The sequence below is a fragment of the Desmodus rotundus genome, chromosome 3 (genome assembly GCF_022682495.2).
Source record: "Desmodus rotundus isolate HL8 chromosome 3, HLdesRot8A.1, whole genome shotgun sequence".
Lineage (NCBI taxonomy): Eukaryota > Metazoa > Chordata > Mammalia > Chiroptera > Phyllostomidae > Desmodus > Desmodus rotundus.
Window position 1 is genome coordinate 84,616,154 of NC_071389.1, and position 23,858 is coordinate 84,640,011.

The following is a 23,858-nucleotide window of genomic DNA, read 5'->3' on the forward strand; positions in this document are numbered from 1 at the left end:
ACCGGGTTTCCTTTATGAGTTGCTCATTTAATAATACCCATGGCACATAACCAAGGTCTTTCAATGAGATTAATAATGTAAGCTGTTTTTAACTCCTTATCACAAATGTTCAAGAGAGAATGTACTTACTACTTCTTATTGTCTAAATTTTCTTTCTTTTTTGTGTGTGTGCTTCCTTTTAGGTCTTTCTCTTTTTTAAAAAACAAGACTCTATCCTAATATCCAGAAATATCATGTTAAGAAATAGAAATATAGATAAGAAATTAGTAGACTTTCAACATAGCTATTTCTTTTTAAAAACAACACCATGGGGTGGGAGAGAGTCTGGTGCAAAATGGTTGATTTAACATACAAGTTTGCTACCATCCTTGCCAGAGGCTCTAAAATGACAGTGTTGGAGTGCAAAATGAAATAAATCTGTAACAATGAAAAAATGGGGAAGGAAGGTCTTTCATAGATCAAAGACTTCAACATATTTTTTGAATATGCAAGCAGATGGAAACCTGTTAATGGATGAAAGAGTAGAGGAAGTCAAAGCTCAAGTGTGAGGGGAAGTTCAGGGGAGGCGGCTGCCAGTCATCCTTGCAGAATGCCAGTGAATGTCTAGGCATAGGGTTAGTGGTTCCCCTTCCCTCTAGACAGAGCAAAGGGAACCAGGGTTTTACCTCTGGAAGAGGGAGGAAAACTAACTGGAGACTCTTCTCTAAAAGAGATGAACAAACTGGCTAGAGAGGGATTTGTATTCTAGTGTGAGTGTGGGTCTAAAAGTAGAGCTGTCCTTGTTGTGGCATTTGGTGGGAAGAGATGAAACAACATCTAAGCAAAGGCCTGTTCCCATGGGGACATCCTAACGCAAACACTGTCTGTTCATTAGCTCTGTGCATTTACATGGAGTTCCCTGTTTTCCTTCCCATTTAGGAAAGAAGCCTATCAAAAAGCATATCAACCCCAATTTAGAAGAAACCAACACTGGATAGTTATCATTATGAAACTAATCCTTTATTTATAAATAGAAATGTACAAACAAAAGCACCAGACATTTGAGGACAACCACCAGAAGGAAATATGAAAGTGAAGACATACAAAGTCTTGAGAAAACAGAAAACTCAGTAATTAGAAGAGATTTTTTAAAAGTATTTAATGAATACCTTCAAAGATATTTGAGAAGATACTGTGTTCATAAAACAAGAATAGCATAATTGAAAAGGGGACAACTGAAGAAAAGAAAAAGTTCTTAAAAATTAAAAGTATAATACCTAAAACATGGAATTCAATAGAAGGGCTGAAATACAAAGCCATTAAGTATCCTAGGGTTTAAAGCAAATGACACAAGAATAGCAAATTTCAAGAATAAAGATTTATAGAGGATTAATGTAAGAGTTGTAGAATTCCACCAGTCGGCTAAGAGGAAGTGCAGAAAATGAAAACAAAATACAGATGGAAGAATTCTTTTTAAAAAATAATAGGACAGCCTTGGCTGGTGTGACTCAGTTGTTTGGAGTGTTGTCCTGTAACCAATAGGTTACGGGTTCTATTCCCAGTCAGGGCACATACCTAGGCTCTGGCCTAGGGGGTGCATAAGGGAGGCAACCAATCATGCTTTTCTCTCTACCTTCCTCTCTCTCTAAAAGCAATGGAAAAAAAAAAGCCCTCAGATGAGAATGATGACGATGATGATGATGATGATGATGATGATAAAGGACATTTCCTCAAACAGAAGAAAGGCAAGTCTTCACATTTGATGAATCTATTGAGTACAGAGCAGGGTGAATGAAAATAGCTACATAGCTAACACGTCTTCTTAAAGCACCAAAGATAGAAGGAGAAAAGTCATAAAAGCCTCGAAATAAAAATGTAAGGAATCACCCAACTTTCCATTCAATTCAGAAGATAAATCAATGTTTTCAAAATTCCGGGGAAAAAATATTTTGAACCCATAATTCTATATCCAGTCAAACTAACAATACAAAGCGAGAGTAAAATAAAAATATTTTCCAACATACAAAGACCCAGTTTCCTGCCGTATTTTCTGTGTTAGGAAGTCTCCAAAGTGTACATTCCAGTGAAATCAAGGAGAAGACCAAAATGATGACATGAATCCAAGACTGACCTTTAATCCAGGAGGTCACTGAAGAGAAGCCCCAGGATAATGGCTGTGCTTCAGATCTTGACAACAACAGGTCCAGGTTAGAACATTCTTGGAAAAAAAAAAGAACATTCTGGAAGGGACCTTATTGTGACGCACTATGAGGGAAGAAAAGGATTCTATATAATAGTAACTAGCATTGTTTAAGGGCTGGATATATACGAGGTTATGGTGGAGACCTAAGTTTATTTTTTTTAAGAAAGAAAAATTCCAATAAGAAGCATCTGGTAACCATAAGAAAAAAAGGGACAAGTTCCAAAATTAAAAAAGAAGGAAAATATGACTTGATTGTGAGTGACTGATAAAGTATAAGAACAGAAAAATTCTGGAGACCTTGAAGCTAGGAATGTTGTGCTGTAAGTGCACAGGAATCATGACATTAGATCTGTAGAGCAGGAAATGTAATCATTAGCTCCTTCTTCATCTCCAAAGTCAACATTTATATAGTCTTAATGATGTCAATGTTGCTTAGTAGTTCTCCAGTTTTAGGATCCCCAGTGAGATAAAGCACAGAAGATTTAATTATCATCATGGAATAGAATAGAAATGTTATCAACTTGGACAAAATAAAAATGCAGCTACAGCTGACAGAAGATGAAAGGTTAAAGGGCCATGAGACATAGTGGAAAAGGTTAGGTGTTATGATCCTAGATGTGCTGAATAAGAGGGAAAATTTATGAGCAGAGAATGGTGGTTTCCAGGAGCTGAGGGTGTGGGGGAAATGGAGGAGATGCTGGTCAAAGGTTGCAAACCTTCAGTTAGAAGATGAATAAGTTCCGGGGCTCTAATGTACAGTATAGTGATTATAAAATATATACTGACAAAAATAGTTAACAATTCTGAATTATATATTTAAAATAAATTAGACCTTAAATGTTCTCACCACAAAAGAGAAATGGCGTTTATGTGATGTTACAGAAATCTTAGTTCACACTATAGTGGTAACCATTTTGCAATATATAGTAAGTGTATCAAATCAATAAGTTATACACCCTAAACATATACAATGTGTTATATGCCAATTCTATCTCAATAAAGCTGGGAAAAGGAGACAAAGTTTATGGGATAGTAAATGGAGATTTGTTATTTATTGTTATAAAGTTAACAAAAAGAATTAAAATTTAATCATCAAGAATTGAAAGGAAAGGAGAAAAGGATGTAGGGAGTGATACCAATAAGACAAATCCTCGTGTTTTATGGCAGTCATCAATATCTTGATCAAAAAGATAATTTAATCCTTTATTACAAACAACAGAAGTTTGAGGGTGACTATTTTAAACAGAACATCAATTGCTGCATCAATTGCCGTAGGGGACTGGGTAGCTCACAGAATTCCCTAGATGCCCATAGAACAGAGGCCCATGGTTGAACAGTTTTACGGTCTTGAGCCCTGCTATACTGCAGGGGTGGGCACAGGACTCCTGGCACAAACCCACAGAGAAAGAAAAGCAAATTTTAGTTCCTTAAAAGGGCTCTACAGTGAGTAGTTCTATATGGGCTGCTCTCTGGAAAGCTCCCACCCCCACCCCAGTGTCTGGCACAGACTGTGCAGCCCCTCCCAACAACCCTCAGGCTGGGGTGGTAACAGTTCTGTGGCTGTTGCCCCATAAGCTCAAGCACCACTGTGTGCACACTGCACAGCAAAGAAAGCGGACGGGACTCCTCCCTCTGGTGGGCTTTCTGAGACTTGTGGACCAATAAAGGGCCAGGGAGCTAAAGCTGGGCTAGGCAAGTGGGGGCTGGGTGTGGATATGACCTCCGTATTTTCTGCACCAATATGTGGGGCCCAAGTACTGACATCTGGAGACCAACTAGGGTATGTTGCTTGAACCTCAGTTGTGTGGTGAGCATGTCAATATAGACATAATTGATGCCATGGATGTGAATGAGACTGCAGCAAAGGTGAACAGAAGAGAATCCAGGACAGAAAGTGAGTACCATCAACTTTAAAATAAGGGAGAGGAGGAAAAGACGACCCTGGAGACTGAAGAAGTACCCACGGAGGGAGAAGGAAACAATCCAAGTGTGATTATTGGAGGCCAAGGAAGAGAATGTTTCAAGAAAATGGAATTGCTCAATGTTCCTAAGAAGTTACCTAAGATAAAGACAGTGACTTAGTAACAGAGATGCCATTGGTGACCTGGTCAGAGTGATTTCAGTGGAAGGATGGGGGTGGGAACCAGATAACAGGACATGGAAGGTTGATGAAAATTTTTAGATGGAAATGTAATATCATTTATGTTACATCCAACTACTATGTCAACTCTGTGAGCCAGGTGTTGTTTTCTTTACTTGTTTTTAATCCTCACCCAAGGATATGCTTTAGTGATTTTAGAGAGAGAGGAAGGTGGGGAGAGAGAGAGGGAAACATTGATGTGAGAGGGAAACATTGATTGCTTTCCAGATGCACCTCAACTGAGGATTGAACCTGCAGCCTAGGCATGTGCCCTGACTGGGAGTGAAACCTGCAGGCTTTTGGTGTACCGGCCATCCTGTCAGGGCTGTTTTCTATACTTTAAAAAGTACGAAACAGAGAGTTACCCAAGGTAGTCCAGGTGCTGGAGATAGCAGAGCTGAGATTTAAACTCGAGTTCATGTGGCAGAAACACAAGTTCTTTCCACACACCACTGCCTTCCCAAGCATCCTTGCCACCTTATGTGTCCCTAACCCTGCCAATACATCCCATGGCAAATATTGGAGTGGGCTCTTCATACTTACGATATAAAAACACACTAAGCAATAGGATGGAGGTACTATGCATATGCTTGTCTGTTAGAGAAATGAAGTCACATGAAAAACTGGAAAAAACAGCAGCAGCTTCCATCTTCTCTTTATGGCAACATGTGCATTTGTTTTGATGGGCCAGTTCACGCGCTCCTACGGCACATCTCAGAATTCATTGGACTCAAATACCCCTTTGCTGTAGTGCAAAGAGACTGACCCGCCAAAAGCATGTTACAGGCTGTGCCTCTTTGAAGAACCAGCTTGAACTGATTGTTCTTCAGCTTTTCACATAAATTACAGAACATGAAGCCTGCAGCTTTGCCCAAAGTTGTCATCAGGTTTTAATTGTCTCTGCTTTTCCGTACACACAGATGGCTTCGTTAAGCTGCTCTGAGCAGACCCCTGCTGTCTCCACTAAGAAAAATCAGACACAACAAATGGAAATACGTATAAAAAGAAAAATTATAATAAAACAAATTTAAGAGTGACTGTTGTTATTTTTTCAAAAAGGCAAATGTTATATAAAGGATAATAGTAGAGGTGACAGTACAGAGATAGGCAAGGTAAGAAAAAACATAATGAAAGTGTGGATGTTTGAAGGCAGGTACAGAGAATACCAAGTAAATGAAGTATTTGGAAAAGGCAGGAGATCCTTTTTATTAATGACATCAATAATGGGACCTCAATTTCAAGGGTTATTTTTTGGTTTTTTGCAATTTCATTTAGAGAAGCTACAAGTGATCCAGCAATTTCACTTACAGATGCTCTCCTTCAGAAATAGTGGGGAATGTGTGTACAGTTATGTAAGAAGGTTACATTATAGCATTGCTTCTACTAACAAAAATTGGGAAGCAAACTAGTTAGTTAAGTGTATATCTAAACAAAAACATCATACATTTATTAAAATCCATGATATGGACTATATTTAATGACATAAAATGACTGTGACTTTTTTAAGTGAGAAAAGTTGAATATCCAAAAATGATTCAATCTATTTACACAATACCCACCTGTATGTTCCCCTATGCACAGGAGGAACTCTGATGGCAAATGTGTCAAAATGTTAATGGTACTTAGACCTTAGCAATGCGCTCTTAGGTTGTTTTCATTTTCTTCATTTTCCACTCTCTATTGTCCCAATTTCTTACTCTCTAAGAACACATTATCTCTAAAATTAGAAGAAAAAAACAGTGGTGCAATTTTCCTTTTTAAAAAACAAGAATAAATCATGAGATGACCAAGCAGCTATGCTATGGGATGCCTCCTGCTGAGCTGCTTCTGACACGAGCTCGAAGCCTCAAGTGCAGTGCAGCCCACCTGCCCCGTGGCAACCCAGGGCAGAGATGAGGGGTGGTGAAGAAGCAGTGCCCTGCAGGTGACAGCACCCTCCGGGGGAGAAGACAACTGCCATCTCCCAGCGCTGCACATAGTGCCAGCTCGAGAACAAGCACTCAGTCAGTACTTACGGACTAAAATACCGCAATCAGGAGAGAGGCACACATACAGACTACAAGTTGCTCATTTGAAAAGAGCAATGCAGCCCTGACTGGTGTGGCTCCGTGGAAGGAGTGCCGGCCTGAGAACCAAAAGGTCGCTGGTTTAATTCAGTCTAGGGAACATGCCTGGGTTGTGGTCCAGGTCCCCAGTAGGGGGTGCGAAAGAGGCAACCATACATTGATGTTTCTCTCCCTCTCTTTCTCCCTCCCTTCTCCTCTGTCTAAAAATAAACAAATAAAATCTTTTTTAAAAAAGATTTTATGAAAAGAGCAATGCATGGAATCAGTCAAGGAAAGGGGGACAAAAGTTAAGCAAGTTAGGGTTCAAATCTCTGCTCCAGATGTATGCTACATGAATGAGTGCAGTTAATTTAACTCTCTGATGCTCAGATTTCTTATCTGAAAAATGAAAGATTATAAAACAGATAACAATGATAAGACAAATAATAAAATAGGAAGAATGAGGGGGATAGTATATTTAATTGGCTTTTTATTGCAGGTGTCCAAAATATAGTTATTATTGGCAGAATATTTACAGTCTTGCAAACACAGTAAGGAAAACCCCTTGGTTAGGAGACAGAAGATCTGTGTTCCAAGGCTGGTTCTGGTGGTGACTGCCTGAGACTTCGGACAGCACCCTGGGGGCCGCGACTGTATTGTATCCTCTCAATGCTGCAGCCAGGCTACACCAGGAAGTTATAGGAGGATGCGCTGAGCGCGAAGGCAAGGATTGTTACTGAGGTACTTATGACTGTCCTTTAAAATAGGAACCAGACAAAAAAACACGTATACACTTATTTCTTTTCTCCTTGTCGGCAAAGGCAATCATCATTCTGTGAAAGCTGTCTTGAGATCAGGTCACTTTAAGAGTAGTTCTCAAAAATGATCACTAACCATAGTCATTTAAAAAAACACATTTTAAAAAATAAGTAATACATTCGCATGGCAAAAAGTTTGAAATGTACCAAAGAGGATATCATCAAAAGTAAGAGTCTCTCCCTCTGCTCTCCTCCAGTCTCCCAGTTTACCTTCCTTGAGGTAACCAATGAGACCAATTTCTTGTACATCTTCTGGAGACATTTTATATGTTAATATGCACACTATACATACACATACATATGTGTACACACATGCACACAGATACATTTGTTTACCCAAACAGTAGCATGATATATGCATTGTTCTGTACATTTGAAAACTAATGTTGTATTTCTCATGTCAATATATAAAAAGCTGTCCTATTCTTTTGAATGATCACATAGTAGTCCATCATATGGATACACAATATCTATTCTCTATTGAAGGATTATAAATTGATTCCAACACACTAGGCTCTAGAAGACAGATTTATTTATAAGTTACTTCACAGGTGTGAGTATCTCTGAGATAAATAAATATAAAGTCAAAGGGTACAAGCATTTCGTGTTTTGCAAGGCACTGGTAAATGTACTCCATAGAGATCACACCAGATTACACTCCCACCAGCAATGGAGAGAGCCTGTTTCTCTACTTTCTAGCTAATGAAACATGGATTATTATTGTAACAGGTTAAAAAAATCATGTGTCATTATCATTTTAGTTACTATTTCCCTTTCTATAAATAAGGTTGAGCATCATTTTGTTTGTTTGAAAACCATTTGTATTTCCTTTACTATGAATTGTCCTTTAATATCTTTTGGGCATTTTCCTGTTGGGTTGTTCATTCCTGTATTGATTTGAATTTATCAGTCTTTTCTTTGATGGTCTTATTTACTCTTAAGAAGGGCTTCTCTAAAATTGAAAAAATCTTATACCTTTTTCTAATTCTTTTTTTATGAAGGTACACTTATTAAAGCTGGGGGCAGTAAGACAAGGAAGGGCTTAGCAAAGAAGAAGCAACAGGAGAGCCTAGGCTGGGCTGCCTTAGCTCATTGGAAAGTCAGAGAAGAGAGGGCCTGGGGGACAGATTGAGGGGGTTAGCCTGGGATGAGCTGCTGCTGCCCATTGCTCCCCTGATTGCAAGCCTTCTGAGGACCCTAGGAGATGCGTGACTGTGGGGGAAGAAGAGAGGGAAGGGGATGCTCCTGGGAGGGACAGTGCACATCTAATTCTTTTAACTTCCATTTTTAACATCTAAATTTTAATCAGTCTATAGATTTTTGTGTATATAATGTATAAGATGGAATCTAATGTTTTCCCAGATAATTATCAGCATGATCCAAAAAAATTACCTCCATAGTCCCTATTTTCTCCTACATTTAAACTTTACCTATATCATTTACTAATTTCCTGTATTTGGGTGTGTTTCTGAACTTCCTATTCTGATCTATTTATCTGTTTTCTAGCCATGCATAAATATCACGTTGTTTTAATTTTTATAACTTTAGGATATGTTTTGATATCTGATAGAGATCTCTCTCTCTCTCGTAGACCTGGCCATTCTTACTTATTTACTTTTTTACATAATACTTACAATTAATTTATCTGGTTAAAAGATTAATTCAATTGCATTACATCCATGGATTAACTCGAGAGGAACTTTATGAAGTTTAGTTTTTCTACCCATGAAAAGATCATGGTCTTTTGTAGTAGAGTTCTTTATTAAATGAAAGTAAATATAAATCAATCCCTATGTGCCAGGAATGCCAGAATCCTATACAAAGTTTAATTCAGAATCTGTAGTCCCATTTATTTGACTGACATTGAATCTTGCTTTGACGTGGATGCTCTGTTTCTATTTTTTGTGGGGAAAAAATACCCAATAACTTAAATAAGGTCTTTCCCCAAAAAGTCACATTTGTACATCAAGAGCAGAACCAAGATTAAATGAGTCCCTCACACGTGGAATGCATTCTATGTAATAATACGTTGATCTCTAAACGCTCTAAAATCAGTTTGATACAGTTGCCCAATTCAAAACACAGCTTGGTTCCATTTCCTCATTCCAAATACTCAAGAGGTATCACTTCACTCAACAAGAAAACATTTAAAATTCTCATTTGCAATCAAAAAAGGTGAGCATGATTGATTAGCGTTTGATAATTAACTTTGAAAGATACCAAATTTCTTAGAAAACTTGTCTTTGAAATATTCATTATTGAGTATTCTCAGTATATAATTGTCACATTATCTGACAATTTGATAGTGTAATCTATAATCAACTTCCTAGGTGAAGAAGGACTCCCCTCACTGATTATTAAATGATTTTCTAAGGTCATACTGCAAGTCCATCACTGAGCTGAGATTAAAAGAAGGAAAAACCTCACAATCACAAGAGTAAACTAGCTCACTCAGTGCTGTTCCAATACAATGCTGAGCCTGCTAGCTCTGGGCTTATTTTTAAACAGCTGCTTGTTCATTAGCTGCTTGCCTCCTTCATGCACAATTCTAGGGTAGGCCTGAAACTAGCTAGTTTAAGCTCAATAATTTTTCTCCTACTCTCACTATTAATCTACATTCTGATAAGACAAGGAAAAGAGATGAACATGGTTAAAGAAAAATAATCCTTCATTAAATTGGAAGCTTGCTTCTGAAGACTATGAACTTGAACAAGTTGTTGAAGTAGGTATTTCTGACAATGGACCACATGCACCAGAATCTCCCAAGTGTTTGTTTGAAATGTATATTCCTAGGCCTCACCCAAAACGGCAGGACTGGTCAAGTCATCTTCATTATTAGCAAGCTTCTCAGATCTTTGTACATGCAAATTGCCCAACCTTATTGCTCATCTGTAAAATGGCATGCAACCCCCTTGTTCACAGGGTAGTTATAAGGCTTTCAAATAATTATATATGCAAAGTACCAAGCACATAGAAGTGGTTTAATGATATTAGTTGCCTTCCTTTCTCTTTTTTCTCTTTTACTAAGTAATAAGGAAAAATGGACACAAATATAGCATGCTATTTTAAAGTTTTATTTTTTTTCTTTGCCAGGAATGGATAAACCACTATTCTCTTCTCAGAACTAAATAAATCTTAGTTATCAAAAACTCAAGCTCAAAATATTCCATGAAAAGCATTTAATTGATGTTATAGATCTGAACTTACCAGATGGCCGCATAATTTTGAAATACTGATAGGCAGCAATCTTCTACAATATGTATGCTGGTTATCAATTTATTACCTCTTGGCTCTAAATTCATACTTCATTAACTGTTCTGGGAAATGGATATGGGCCCCTTTAATAGTTTTTCTCCACCAGATGGCATGATGTTAAGCTTTGGTAGAGGGCAATGGAGAGAGATTACAGGATGAAAGGATTTTGCATCCTGGTCTGGGGCACTTGCTTACCCATTTCCTGCCATGTGCAGTTTCCTCAGCACCCAGCTCTTACTGTACTGCATGGGTGGTTTCCCCAGTTCTGCAGCACCAGATTCCTGTGGTGGTCATAGCTTCTCTCGTGTCCAGCTTGTGCAGTGCATGGAAGCCAGCAGCATCCCCCATCCCTCCCTTCACGAGGGATGCAAACATCTACTTGGCTACAGTGGATTAACAGGAATCAGAATTACCCTTTTACATTAAAAAACTAAAACCTTGACAAAATATGAAACAATAGTTTTCAGTAACTAAGTAACAGGAATCCCAGGACAGTGGGCACTGAGAGAAGAGAGGCAAATAAGCTGACTGCCCAGCTTAATACTTGGAGTGCATATGCAAGCGAGAGGGCTGGGAGGGGGCGTTCAGACAGAGCCCAGTGGTCTTCCTGAGTTGGGGAATAAAATTCAATATTTTATGAGGCCAAAGCTGCTAAACTTCTCAGGGAAGGGTACAGAGAACAGAGAGCTAAACAGACAGAGAACTTGGAAAGTCTTCAGAGAATCGCTTGTAAGTCCTTGATGTGTGTACATATGGGGAGAAACTGCCAGTGCCAGAGGGGGATGCTGAAAAGGAGCTGGTGAAAAACCCCAGAGACAAAGAGTTGCTTGTATTCCAGCAGCCAGGGTAGAAAGACCTCTGATACACCGAGCAGGGACTGGAGTCCTCAGCAGGGAGTGTAGTGGAGCAAGGTGTGAAGGTCACGCTAGACCTGCTGTCTCAGCTATAACCAAGTGCCACGGACTGGGCCGCTTAGGAAACAGACATCGATTTCTCACAGTTTGGAGACATCTATTTTTCTCACACAGCAGAAAAAGAGAAAGAGAGAGAGCTCTAGTTTTTTCTTCTTCTTATAAGGACACTGATCTCATCATAAGGGCCCTATCCTCAAGACTTCATCCAGGGGTGTCCAGCCTTTTGGCATCTCTGGGCCACAGAGGAAGAAGAGTTGTCTTTGGCCATACATTAAATACACAAACACTAATGAAAACAAAAAAATCTCATAATCTTTTAAGTAAATTTACTATTTTATGTTGGGGTGCCTTCATAGCCATCTGGGGCCACATGTGACCCGCAGGGCATGGGTTGGACACCTCTGAACCTAATTGCCACCCAAACCCCCACTTCTACATACCACACTGGGGAATAAAGGCTTCATCCTATAAATTTGGAAAGGATACAAACATTCAGTCCATAATACCTGCTTAACAAAACTTAAAGCAAGCCTCTCAAGTATAAAGAAGTTTCCAAGTAAATTATTTGTACTCCAGTTAATTTGTGGACTTAATTTGTGGTCTTTGTCCACAAGTACTTAAAAGAATAGCCTTTACCACCCCACCCCCCACAAAAAAGAAAACTTGGTGTAGCAAAGAACATAAAATTCCAAATGTCAAGCATCCAATGCAAAGACATCAGTCATTCAAAGAAGCAGGAAAATATAGGCCATAATCAGAGGAAAAATCATTCAATAGGAACAGAGCCAGAAATGACAAAGATTGTAAAATTACTATATAAAAATATTAAAATAGCTATTATAAATGTACTACATATGTTCAAGAAAGTAGAGAAAAATATGAGCATCATAAGAAGAAAATTAAATTTATAAAAAAGACCCAACTGAATAGACATGGTATAAGAAAATATCAGTGAAACTGAAGTCATAGCAATAGAAACTATTCCATAATGAACACAGAAAGAAAAAAATACCAAAAATAAATATATAAATAGAGTTTCTGTGAGATATGAGATGATATCAAGCCATCTATCATACACAATTGAAATATCAATAGGAGATGAGAGAGATGGGGAAACAAAAGGAATGTGAAGAAATAAAGACCTAAAATTTCTCAAATTTGAGAAACCCACGTATCAAACTATAAACCCACATATTGATAAGGCTCAAAAGGACCACAAACAGATAAAACTAAAGAAAACCACACTAAAAAATCATAATCAAATTGCTATAAACTAGTGTTAAAGGTGTAAAGGATAGCCTTTTCAACAAATGGTGCTAAAACAAGAGAGTATTCAAATGCAAAAAGTGAACTTTAACCCACCTTGTACGCCAAACATAAAAATTGTTAAGTGAATCATAGACCTGATGCGGATCCTGGCCCATGGGATCCATGTGTTGTGGCTGCAATGGACAAATTCACACAGACTACAGAGTCATGTGGAGGAAAAGAGACGGCACAGCCACTCTCTCAAGAGGAGAGCACCTGGACCCTTGCCTTGACAGGCCTTTATTGCTTTTCTGGGCACATTACATTGAAGATGGTCCTCATTTACTATGCACAGGTTCTCTTTGGGTGGGTAACTTTTACAGAAAACAAAGGAGAGGGTGTTGTTAGTTACATCAAAAAAGAAGGACATTTGCAAATGTAAAGGGAAAAGTGGTTGAACTGGTTACACTTGTCCTTGGAAGGTTTAGCATAGATTTTAGGAAGTTACTTTAGAGATAGGCAGTAAATGTTTGCTGCCTAATTCAGGGTGGGGAAGTTTTAGCAAAAGCAAGCCTCATAGCGGCCTAGGTACAATGCAGGCCTGCTTCCCCATGGGAGAGCCTATCTGTGGCGTGGGTCCTGTGTGCCAGGCCCTGCTCCCCACCGGGTTTTCTGAGTGGGAGCTGGGTCCATGCCACACAGAATGGTCTCTTATACAGACCTACATGTTAAACTTAAAACAGTAAAAATTCTAAATGAAAACACAGGAGAAAATACTTATGACCTTAGATTGGTCAGAAATTTCTTAGACAATATACAAAAAGTAAGAGTCATATTTTTAAAGTTATAAATTAAACTCCATCAGTGTAAAACCTATTTTTCATAATGCACTGTGAAGGGTATTAAAATTCTACCACCAGAGAGGAAACATTTGCAAAACACATTGATGAAAGACCTGTATCCAAAATATATGAAGAATTCTTACAACTGAAAAATAAGAAAATAAACCCCAATTCAAAAAAGCAAAAGATTTGAACAGACATCTCACCAAAGGTATATAAATGGCAAGTAAGCACATAATAATTTCCCTAATATTGTTAGTTAGGAAAATGCAGAGTAAAACTACGAAGAATAAGTATGATGCCAAAATCACAAGCTACAAAAGAAAAAAGAGATAAAATGGGTATCATCAAAATGAGAAACTTTTGCACCTCAGAGGAAATCTTCAAGAAAGTGAAGACAGGCTATATAATGAGAGAAAACTTTTCTTTAAATTATGTATTTTTAAGGGATCTTGACCTAAAAAACACATATGTAACAACTCAATAATAAGTGATGCAATTAAAAGTAATGACCCATTTAAAAATGGGCAAAGGCTCTCAATAGCTGCTTTCCTAAAGAAAATATATCAAGATGCTTAACATAATTAGCCATGTGATTAGCTATGGAGGAAATGGAAATCAAACCCACAATGAGATACCTTTTGTATTTACTACTGTGGCAAGAATCAAAAATATAAATGATGCCAATAACAAAGATTGGTGCAGATGTGGAGAAATGGGAACCCTGCTGGTGGGAATGTAAGATGTCACAGGCACTTTGGAAAATACAGTAGGTCAAACAGCCTGGCAGTACCTCAGACAGTTAAATGTAGAATTACCATATAATTGAGCAATTCCACTCCTAAGTATGTACCCCAGAGAAATGAAAACATGTCCCACAGAAATCTGATACTCAAGTTAAGAGCTGCATTATCTATAATAGTCAAAAAGTTGAAACAACACAAATGTCCATCAATTAATGAATAGACAAATAAAATGTGCTACATTAAATACAATATAATATTATGTGGCAGTAAAAATGGACCATGGACAGAAACATACTATACCAGGGAAGAACCTTGGAAAATTTATGCTAAGTGAAAGAAGCCAATCACAAAGAACCACATGCCGTATGATTCCACATGTATGAAATGTTCAGAATAGACAAATCTATAGAAAAATAAATAGAGTAGAGGTTGGTTAGAGTTTGAGGGGATGGGGGAATTTGAGGGTGATGGTACAGGCGGGGCAAGGGGTTTCTTTGGGAGATGAAAATATTCTAAATTTGAATGTAATAATGGATGCAGGAATCTGAAAATACATTAAAAGTCACTGAATTTTGTACTTTAAATCGGTGAATTGTATGATATGGTAATTATATCTCAATAAAACTGTTAACAGATAATAAAGACATCTCCAGTGGAAAAAACTAGTGTGTTACCATTAAATATCTTTTTTAATGAAAACAAACAAACTACAAAAACTATCCCTAAAGGAAAGGCCATTGTGTTTTAGGGAGGGAGTTAATGCCTGGCTTCCATGCAAGAAACACGGTCTGTCTCAAGGGGCCATGCGATGCCCCAGAAGGAATGTGTTGCTTCTAAGTGCTTAGGCCCCAAAGTGAGGCCCATATCAGTCAAGGACACAAGCTCACAGTTCTGGTTGCCTGTTAGACTTAGAGTTCCAGCTCAGTTCAAATAATTGAGTCTAGTTCTTATTTTTGGAGGGACTGCCTGAGGGAAGACAGTGTGACCTGTCCCATGTGTCCACACCACCGAGCAGGTGACTTGCATCCACTCTTTGGAATGGCTTCACGAATTGGGGTTCACACTTATTTAAAGGGAAAGACTCAGAAGTTGGGGCCACCATGCCCTATTGTTTCCAAGGCTTCTTGGTGATCCAAAAGAGGTCAGAGCTCTCTACTGGCAGATGGCAGACCCAGCGTTCAGTTAAAGTTAAGGTGCTTGCAATTGTTTAGAAGAGCCAAACCAGCAGGAAAAGTCTTGGGGGTGATTCTGAAAGACACATATCATTAATGTCTTTCATCCCCTATACATTCTGGAACTAAGATGTTCTCTCCCCAGAGCATTAAGGTTGTTACTCTTCTTCCACCACCATGAATTTGAAGTTTCCCGTTCCAATAGATATAACTTTGCCTTTTCTACAATCATTCCCAATTTGTATCCAGACTATCCAGACTGTTCATCCAGAAGCATCAGGTGCAAAACACACAAGAATGTTTTCATAAAGTTTATAGTGATCCATTATGTTCCCCATGCAGAACACTGTAGAGGGACTCTGTGAGAACCAAATGGTCATTATCCTCTGACCTAAGATCATGGCAACCCCACCAGATAATCCAGGTGGCTGAACCAGAATAAATTTGAATCCCTTAAGCCTCTTTGGTCTGGGCTGCCACTTTGAGGGTGTAGCAACCTGTCCAACTCAAGTTGCTGTCAAAAAAGAAGCATCATGCTTAGGAATGGTCAGAATGGGATCCCAAATATTCATATAGACTGAATTCACCCCATCCCTTTCACTTATATCATTGTCTAGGAAGCAATGAAAAGGTAATTCCTTTCTGGGGGCAGCTGCATTACAAAGTATGTGGATCAAGAGGACATCTACAAGAGTGATTTCAACAATTTGATCAGCAGCCATGATTGGTCTCCATAGTTCATGGCCCCAAAGAAAAGTGTCTTTCATTTGACAGTCTATCATTTTCCTTCTTTCTTTTTTAATCTTTACCCAGGGATATGTTTATTGGTTTGAGAGAGAGAGAGGGATGAGAGAAAAACCTTAATCAGCTGCTTCCCATATGCACCCCAACCTGGGATCAAACATGCAACATTGGTATATGCCCTGACTGGGGATCAAACCCACAACCTTTTGGTGTACAAGACAGGATGTTCCAACTAACTGAGCCCCCCAGCCAGGGCCAGTCTATCATTTTCTAAGGAGCAAACCAGATGCCTAGACCATGGCAACAGCCCAAGAGAAAGTAAAATATAATAAAGTTCATCAGGAAACACACTGGTCAGAGCTATGAGAATGACTTGTCAATCCAGAGGGCAGGAGATTAACCTCCATGGGAGTTACCTTGGACAAATGGGATGCAAGAGCAGGTGGACAATTCCTGTTTCTCTTCCTAAATGGTCTGTCCAACAACACAGTTATATGGCTTATCAGAGCACAGTCCCATGACACAGAGCCACCAGCCACCCATTCTGTGGCCAGTTCACTAATGCGTCTTCTGACTCTCCTTTCTTTCTCGCTTCTGCCCCTCATCCCTCACTCTTGCTTCCTAGGAGTTTACTCCTCAATGAAGTAGTAGCAAAGAGGGGAAACCCATGCTAAGACAATGAGATGGAATTCCAGCCAGGAATTTGTCTTCCTTATTATGTTACTCTAGAAAAAATCACCTCTTTATAGCATGGTGACTAGCAGTATTAGAGAAAGGTGTTATGTTGCAATTTTTATGATAAGCTACTTTTGGGAGGAATGATAATTCAAAAACAAAATCTCACTGAGAACACTCCAGTTTTCTCTTTGTTAACATTTACATTGCCGAGCTGTAAGTACTATGGTCCACTTGTTGCCCACGTATCTTAATTGTAGGCAAGGAGGGTAAGAGGAAATAAACAATCTCCTAAGTGTGTGCCTTGCAAAGTCCAACCTATAAAGCAATGAATGACAAATGTCACATTTTGTAACAGAGCAGGGCAATAATTGGATTTAAAATGAAGAAAACAAAAGAAAACTAGCTTAAAAACATCTTATTTTCTTAAACTTTGAATCAAACCTATAATTCATTAGCACACCATTTCCCACTTTCCATCTGGAAGCCAGAAATATAGATGGTATACATCATGCAGCAGCATCCAACAACATCATTTAAGAGCCATAAATTTGAATGTGTGGAGAAATTTTCTATTTTGTGTGTGTATTTTATATGAGAGGAGTGTTTTCGCCCTTTGGAAGAATTAAAATTTAGATAAAATTCCCAGTGCTGACTCTGGGGTGTTTTAGAATTTATGTCCCACTTTGCATTTTCAGCCCCACTATTTCTTTCTAAGGTATCCCAGTGGGAAGTAACAAAAAAATTTCTTTTTTCTTCCCTAAGAATCTTAAAAGTTGCATAAGAAAATAAGAAAGATAAAATGACCAACAATGGCTCGGAAGGGGAATCTGAGAACAGAGAGTATTCCTGGGGGCTTCTCAAAGCACCAGTGTCTCTCTGCATTTACAATCCACATGTCAGAGCCCACAGTTTGGAGAATGCAGGAGCTTGAGTTCTGCTTATACTTTGAAAGAGACAGCTAATAGGATAGATGTTCTCTGCCTCCCACAAGGCACTCCCCACAGGCCAACACAGCACACTATCCAATTCTTCCTAGTTCAACCTTTTCAACCTCTGCTTGGAGGACTCAAAGTACACGAAGGTGGCCAAGCTACACAAGAGGTTTTCCACATTCCAGCCATTTGCCTTAACAGCATTTGAAACTTGATCCAAGTCAATATTGGTCGAATGTCAAGGGCATACCTGAATATATTCCATCAAGGTTTGCTGGGTGACCTCCTACATAAGAGGCCTACCCTTGGAGGGAAAGTGATCAGCTCACGCAGGCCATTCAGTTGCATGTACCCTGTGGACACCCTGGTCAATAAGTATTTATTCTGCCTTGATTGAGCATGCTACAGTCTGTCTGAATGTTTCTGTCCCCCCAAATTCATATATTGAAATCCTACCCCCCAATGCAATGGTATTAGGGGGTGAGACATTTGGGAGGTAATTAGGTCATGAAGGCAGAGACCTCAGAAACAGGATTAATCTCTTATAAAGAGGCTCCTGAGAGCTCCCCTGTCCTTCCACCATGTGTGGAAGTCTGTGCCTGGAAAGACAGCCCTCACCTTGTTATGTAGGCGGCCATCAGTCACCGCACCTACCTGGCTGGCCACTTCAAGTGGTGGGCGGTGCGGAGGGAGGCAGTGTAAAGCGGGGCTGCACAGAGGACGCCAGTGCACTGGGATCACGGGTGCCCTGCTGACTCCAGCCAGCTCCCCTGGGTGTGCAGGTGCTGTGTCTAGTGTTGGGAGGGGGCTGAGGGCTATGACATCTCCAGGCTTCTGGATGGCAGGTCCTGCAGCCTCCCCTCCCCATAGACAGTCCGAGAGTCCTGGGGAGTCTCACCCATTAGCCAAGATGGCGCAGAGGGAGGTTCTTACACTGCCGTTAAAAGTTAGAAAGATAAATGCACAGGACCCCAGCCATCAAGAACTAGCAAGATAATTGGATAGAAAAGAAGAAGAAGAAGCCCACCTTCCTTATCCCTGTAAGAACCCGGGGCTTGAGCAGAAAGGGGAGATGGTCTTTCAGTTGGGAATGCACCGTTCTCCCAGGTCGTGGCACCTGAACACATCTCTTTCCTTTTTTGCCAGCACCTGTCTCGCAAGTCTGGCCTTCCTTTGGGCAAGCAGCGGAACCTGCATTTTCGGTTACAACCTGACCTTACTGGCACCCTGATCTCTGAGTTTTAGCCTCCAGAGCTGTGAGCAATAAGCGTCTGCTGTTTATAAGATGCCCAGTCTGTGGTCTTTTGTTAAAGCAGCCCAAATGGACCCAGATACAGTGTATAATAGGTAGGGCAGAAGGAAGAAAAACACGTGGATGGTGGAGCATTTATAATTTAGAGCAGCAGATTGCAAACCAGATCATACTTGTAACAACATATATTCCCTCCTGAAGACCAGGAGAGCACAGAAAAGAGAGGAAAGGCAAGAAGGGAATGCTACACCTGGGAAGAGAGTCATAGGCAAGGAGGATACTAAAAGTTAATCTCACTACTTCATGGGCCAGCGACGGAGAAACATAGGCCAAAAATTACTTTTATGATAAAGAAAATAAGAGCTCCCATATAGTTTAACTTTTGATTAAGCATGACATATAAATTTTGTTTTTTAAAAAATTTTTTCTCTTTTTTTTTTATTGTTGTTCAAGTTGTCTCCATTTTCCTCCACCACTCCCCCCAACACCAGCCATCTCCTCCTCCCACCCTCGATCCTCCCCTCCTTTGGCTTTGTCCATGTGTCCTTTATACATTTAAAACTGTATCTAAAAGAAGGAAGCGGTGGCAGCAGAGATAGCAGCCTGGGGAGGGTGGGGCTGGCTACCCTCTTGGACTGTGACCCACAAAGAAGAGAGAAAAGACATGGTGAGGAAGAGCCTCTCTGGTGGCCTGGGGTGCAGGCACTGCACAGTGGTTTTTCTGTCACTTTTGCAGGGGCGAGGTCAGTCCCAAACGACCAGAATATATTTGTCCCAGAAGTGAATCAGGCTTTATTGAAGAACTGATGGATAATTCCAGTTTTTTAGGTGGTGGCAGCCACGGCAGCTGGATGGACATTTTCACATCAACACATTTTGCAGAGTTCTGGCTCAGTCTGACCACACACTGATTATACAAGATTTTAGACCATTTTTAAGTAGCAACTTACTGGACCAAGATGACAGAGACAATGAAAAAGGTCACCAGACTCACACTGACTTCTGGGGACCAAGTTGACCTTCAGGACAGTCAATGACTCAGAGATACAGATCACAAAAGAAAACTCATCCTGATAGATCACCAGCTATTGAGGGATTAATACAACAGATCTCTGTAGGGTTCTCTGCAAGTTCTACAGGTCCTGATGGATCCCCTCTCCCTTTTACCTGGACTGGGATGCTGCACTCCAACCCTGGGGACTCCACCTGGGGTCAAACAGGGCTTGAATCCATTGTAATCCAGCTTTCAGGACAACTGGAAAACACGGGGCCTCCCTCAGCTCACAAGGAAAAGATCACATCTCTTCCTACAGTGACAGTAACTCAGGAACAAGTTGATATGGGTTTAGAGTGTCCTGTAAGCAAAGAAGATCACGCAGTAAAAGAAGAAGTCCAGCAATTACCCTGCAACCAGTTCATCCACAGCGCTTGTACTGTGCCTGTTTGGAATGGCATGATCCATGTCCTACGTATAGGAAGAGCTTCAATGGTGAGGACTGTACTTGGCAAACCCAGTTCTCAGGCCTCTGCAAGCCACAGATTTAGCAGTGACAGCCAGCTACATGGCCAACGGCCTTTCTGGAGCCTAAGACCGCATCAGAGCCAGGGCTGTGTAGTCTCTTACCACAGCTGCAAATTGTATCACAACAAGAGACCGCTAGGTGGATTTAGAAATCACATAAGACACCTCAAGCCATAGTATTAATGCAGAGTGTTTTTCTTTAAATAAAGTTAGCACCTGTAGATGGAATTGTATCTACAACCAAATGCCTCTTATTCCTGAATTCAGAGAGATAACTTTGTAAGTGTGAAACTTAATTATGTAGGTTTACCCCTGCCAGAATAGAATTAGTTGCTTCAAGTCTAGCTAGGGTACTGCTCTCTGTCGCGTTACCTTGTAATGAATGTTTGCACCTCCTTGTTCAGCCTCCACTGTAACACTAGTGTATTTTATGGTAAATACAGTGGAACCAGAGAATGAATGAATGAATGAATGAATGAATGAAGTGTATCTAAGACACTGTTTCATCATAAAAAGCTGCTGATAGAACAGACTAAGGCAGTAAGAACAATATTAATCAGTCTCTGTGTTTTGGGATTGGAAATAGATATCATGGACATAGGCATAAGACTTTTACATTTAGGACAAATTGTCTGTCCTCTTTTTCCTTACTGGGCCTTGATCCCAAAGTTCTACAAGCCCTTCTTAATGAGAAAAACCAGCAACAAAAGCCATCTGATAGAGGCTTGGCTATTTTCAGTGCTATTGTTATGACAACTCTGATTTCCAAAAAGATTATTGAGGAATAAAAGGCCACTTCTCTGAAATCTACATCAAGTTGTTAAGGCAACAAGACCAAGATTAAATCTAGAAATGTGTGTGCCAACTCCCTCTCCCTCCACCCTATTACCTAACTCCCATGTTCTAGTTAATTGTGCTGAGTAACTGAACTCACGGCTTCACCTCTGCACCTCATCCCAAGGTTCTCAAACAACAATCAAAGAGAAGTGTGGATTTGAAAGATGGCATGGTTGATTATATCTGTGTGTAGGATACATCAGTATGTCTGTGGGCTTGTGTGCAATTCTGAAAACAATTCAGCAAATTTCTCCCTGAATTGTTTGCCAGGTTTAACCACAGAGGTAGCAGCCCTTATCCAGATGAAGAATGGGCATCATGAAAATGTTGGTGGCACTTGTTGGATTTCAACAACAAGGAAGGATAGTCCAAAGGAAAGTCACAGCACTTACAAAGGCCCAGGGGTAAGGAATTACAGGATGTATATAGCAGGCTGGAGCATACATAGAGCATGGGTAGGGGAACAGGCGGAAATGAGGTTTAAAGAACAATGAAGACTGGCAAATCTTTAAGGGCCAACTTTGTGAACAGAGGAATGAGCAACATGCAGAGGGAGGCTTTACAACAACAGTGAGAAGGGACAGGCCAGGCAGAGGTCACATCAGTAGTTGAGGAAAGGCTGGAAGGAAGGGGTGAGCTGGAATTCTGACTGTGAGAACAGCAACGAGAGGGCAGAAGGGAGCACATCTCCCTGAATGGGAGGATTTACGGGGGTCATGAAAGAGGAGCAGCAGTGGAGGCAGCCAGGGAGGAAGCATAAAGGGAAAAGGAAATTTGGAGGGAAGAACTGGTTGGGGTGCAGATAACTTGATCTAATTTGAGAAGTATCCAACAGACAATGAAAAAGATGAGCACCAGAGATTCACCCACATCATCATAACCCAAAGCCAAGATAAGCTTCCTAATAGAAACATCACAAGAGAAAAGAGAAGGACATTGATTATGAGTCTGTTAGTCTGATGGTTGCAGGACCTAAGCCTGGTGAGCTGGTGAGATGGGAGACAGCCTATTCAAGACAGCTGTGTGTGGTCTCCTACAGCTAAGGAGCTCTGTTAAATCCCAACAGTCAGTGGGTGGGTTTTAGCTATTTGCCCCTTCCTGGGTGGCTGAGCTAAAGTGCTGGGAAAAGCCGTGAGCTTCACACACCTTATGACCCAGTTTCTACTTGGCTGATGGAACCTCTTCTGGCCTCACATGACAGGTATGAATGCAATTTAGTAGAATGGGCAATGAGTTACATGAACACACTTTCACATTAATTGAATTCCCTTCAGTTGGGCTTCTGCAAAATGAACTTTTTATTTCTAAGTGCTACATATTATTTCACTAAGAGGGACTCAGCTGGGTGGAGGAAGACTGTGACATGAGAGGTTACTTTCAACAGCCCTTTTCTAGAGGTCTGGGCTGGGCTGGAGGAAGGGATCCAACAGGCCCTGCGTGTGAAGTTAATGCTTCCGCCAGAGCCTCTGCCTCGCTGGCTCCCAGATCTGTGAGAACCACCTTTGGGAGCACTTTCATTATACAGATTCCTTAGTCTCACCAGACTAACTCAGTTAGAACCTCAGGGAGTGGAACCCTGGAATCTGATTTTCAACAATTTCACCCACTATCTCTGGGCTGGCTTATTCACGACCCTTTCTTCAGTAATCACTACCTTGAGGCATTCCATCCATACTCTGTAAAAAACAGCAAGTGATTTTCAACAGTTGCATGAAAAAGGAATTTTCCTGGCAAAGCCTCTAAGAATTGGAGTGAGGGCTTGGTGAGTGGGGAGAAAAAAACAGGTTCTAAAATTGTCATCTGTTTTCACTGTGATATTTATTTGTAATATCAAATCACATAAAGGCTTCTCATAAAATTGGTGTCTTTAGCGGAAGAATTTGGATCAAAAATGGCTGAGAAACTTCACAGCCTGAGATGATTCCACATTTTAGTTATGCAAAATTGATCTTGTCGGTTTACCAGAGTGCCACCTCTCTGAGTCTGAGTCCTTTCTTGTTTGAGCAGCAATGCAGAGCGCTGGTCAATTGCCAACTCTGGTGCCCTGAGCTCTCTCTGGAGGGTCACTGGGATCCCTGCATTAATTAGGGAGAATCACACACAGCATCCTCAGAACCTAGATTCCCCAGGGATACCTGACAAAGGAGGGAGGTGCCTCCCCCTCCTTCACACTGTCTCCAGTCCCTAGGAAGCCAGGTGTACAGTTTCCAGGGACTAATGGAAAAGCATCATGGGAGACCAGCTGAGGAAGCCATTCTTTTCTCTTACCTCCAGCAGCAAAATGGAACAGCAACACCCACAAAGCTGAAAGCCAACATTCAGGCCTACACCTAAAAGGATTTCTCAGTTTTTCTAATTCACAGCTCTCTTTTGTATACCTTGGGAAGTACAAAGTGAATAATTTTGGCAGCAAGTGGGAAGATGTAGTCTCAGCTCTTTATCTCCTCTGCATCTGTTTTCTCATCTCTAAATGAGCAATAGTTGTCCTGACCAATTCACAGAGACGGTTTGGAAGGTCAGAGGGTGCACCG

General features: G+C 40.4%; 1 pseudogene; it reads left to right on the top strand.

The window, feature by feature from the left end:
- The first annotated feature begins 1,633 nt into the window (after positions 1-1,633).
- On the top strand, positions 1,634-20,667 carry LOC112297589 (E3 ubiquitin-protein ligase RNF115 pseudogene; annotated as a pseudogene).
- Positions 20,668-23,858: the final 3,191 nt, after the last annotated feature.